Below are 2832 nucleotides of genomic sequence, written 5' to 3' on the forward strand. Positions count from 1 at the left end.
AGTGGTAGCGCACTTGCCTGGCATGCGTGCGGCCCGGGTTCGATCCTCAGTACCACATACCAACAAAGATGTTGTATCCGCCGAGAACTAAAAAATAAATAAAAAAATCAAAAATCATAAAATAAAAAAGAAATCAATCAGCATATATCTTAGAAGTCCTTCTAAGAGTTTCATATTCAACAGCCACAGAGGCCATTGCATTTTTCTGTCTTTGCTCAATCTGCAATTCATTTAAGGATCATCAGACATGACTCTAGACCTTAAAATCAAACTTGTTCCACCAAATCCAAAACCCTGAATTTATCCAGATTGTACAAACATGCTTTTACCACCCTTCCACCAAAATACCTCCCATTCAGATCAACAACAACTCCAATTGCTGATTTGACTCTCTCAAATTCTAAAAATTTTGGAACTGCTTCATCATCACCGGCACCAGGAATTTCAGATGTCACATATCTTCCAAACTTTGCCATATTTTTTGCATTCTTCCTTGGTTTCAACTTCCAAGTCCTCATATACCTCTCCTGCACCATTCGTGTTCCTCAGTAGGACCACTTTAGTAGGACACTTAAGTATTTCAGTTAATGGATTTGAATCAGACTTCGTGGAGGCATCCTGAGACTCATGGCATCACTCACAAGGATCTTGCCGCCTCCTTGCTGGTCTTTTCCACCAACAAGGTGATGCTCAGCCCCTGCTAGTGCTCCCCCAGACCCTGGCCTTCCCAGAAGCCGTACTTCTGCATGATCTTATGTGCAACTGTGCCACCCATGTTAGCAAGGAAAGTTGCTAGGGCAGTTGGAAATCTCTGTTCCTCATACACTGGGGAAAGAATTGCAGCTTTGGAAGACTGTGATGGAGGTCTAGAGCCCTCTTCATAGGGAAAATCTCTGGGTAACTCTGTCTTTTTCTACAAGAGAAGTGGGTGGGGCGATGGCATTGCTTCCCACACGTCTTTTCCTGCTCTCGCTCATACTCTTCTTCCTCATCAGAATCCGGATCTGGTCACTTTGACAACCCACTAGCTTCAAGTCTCTTTATGTTTTTTCCCCTTGTCTTCGGTGCTTCACTAATTTCTCATCATATTTAGGAAACGTAGGATCATATTCAGCAGCTAAGGGAATTAGAACTTGCCCTGAAGAAAACCCACTGGCAACTGGGTCCTTCAGGCCAGCTCTACCTGTACTCTACCTGTGTCCACAATTGGCCAGTGGTCTGAGGAGCCACCCTACTTCAGATCAATGATTGGAGCAAGGACTGTACTTTGTCCTTTGGCTCTTTGCTTGAGTGACAGCTGCTTTCTTCACCTAAAGTGGTGGCTGCAGAAGTTTGAGTTTGGGGACCAGCCTTCTGGTTTTGAGTCACTGGTCTCCACTCCCAGCTCATCATACAGGGACATCTTTTTAGTCTAAAGCCAGCCTGCCTGGCCAACTCTACCCATGGGCCACAGTGGTGTCCCCATGGAGCCCGGCCACACCCCATGGACTGCCACAGCCCATCCGGCTTCCCAGTCTGAGCCTAGTCAGCAGGGCAGTCCAAGGTGCAGGGCAGGGCCTTGGGAGAGGGTGACTGCCTTTTTTTAAACTTAGTTTAAAATTTATTAGCATAAACAATTTGGATTTATTGATGTGCTTGTTATGTTTCAGGTGTCCCAAAGAATGAAGTGTAGTCCAGAGAAGATCTAAAAATATGTCAGCAGAATCTCACTCCAAGGGCATCTTCGGCCAGTGCTTCAACTAACCACAACTTGATCAACATCTGAAACTTTTATAATTAGCATAATGCATGTCAGTAATGGGTTTTCACTGGGGAAGTTAGTGGGTTAGTTGACATGGTTGAAAGTCAGAAATGGGCTCTTGTGTTTGAGATTAAGGTAGTCAAAATACCTGGGTTGATAAAGACATTTCACAGATAATCTTTACTTTTCTGTGAGAGGTCAATACTCTATAAAGATCTGTATTTTTCACCCATGGGACTAAAAGCCATGGCTTTATCCCTGAACAGTGTGTCCAGACATTGAAGGAAAGATTTCTGTGTGCCTCATGATAATTATGGGGGTACCAGGTTATTGTCTCTCAAATATTATTCTATTTGCTCTGAGGAAACCATCTGTGTGTGGTTGGATCACCTACAAGGACAGATAACTAGGACTTCATATACTGAAAACTTGTTTGAAATCGTTTGTGCCTGTTATTTATATAACAAAATAATTATATGAATATTTTGTGCTTGTTATTTAAAATTTTGTTTTGCAAATATCTGTATGACCCAAAACTTACCTTCCTTAAAATCAGATAGGGAGGTTTTGGGGGAATAGATCATTTGTACTTAGCCTAAATGTGTCAGAGCTAAGAATTATCATGACAAATTTGATGTTGGTAATGCATAAGATTTTATAACTGTAGATTCAAAATGTACAAGGTTGTTCCAGGGAAAAAAATGATGCAGGTTGATCTGAATCAACTGAATATTCTGAATATTTCCCAATGAACCTGCTGTACTTAATGTATAAATAATTCTTTGGGAATCTTAGAAAAAATTCAGGATACCTAGAAGGGAAGACATAATACCATCAATAATTATCAGAAAGTAAAACTATGCTGTGGGATTAAAAAAAAGTAATACAATAATTTTTATACCCAGCCAAGTTGTCATTTAGAAATCAAACAAAAAGACACCTAATATATATTAAGAATCTGGTGAAGAGTTAGCATGGAATTGGGGAGAAAATCTTTATGATTTTCTGGTGATCCAGAGAGAATTATCTCAAGAAATGGAAAGCCATTATATGAAAGAGCCTTGAATCTATTTAAATTCATATCTAACAGT

General features: G+C 40.6%; 1 pseudogene; it reads right to left on the minus strand.

The window, feature by feature from the left end:
* Positions 1-266: 266 nt before the first annotated feature.
* LOC144366726 (splicing factor 45 pseudogene) lies at positions 267-1402 on the minus strand (annotated as a pseudogene).
* Between the last annotated feature and the right edge of the window lie 1430 nt (positions 1403-2832).

The sequence above is a fragment of the Ictidomys tridecemlineatus genome, chromosome 1 (assembly GCF_052094955.1).
Source record: "Ictidomys tridecemlineatus isolate mIctTri1 chromosome 1, mIctTri1.hap1, whole genome shotgun sequence".
In the NCBI taxonomy this organism is placed as follows: domain Eukaryota; kingdom Metazoa; phylum Chordata; class Mammalia; order Rodentia; family Sciuridae; genus Ictidomys; species Ictidomys tridecemlineatus.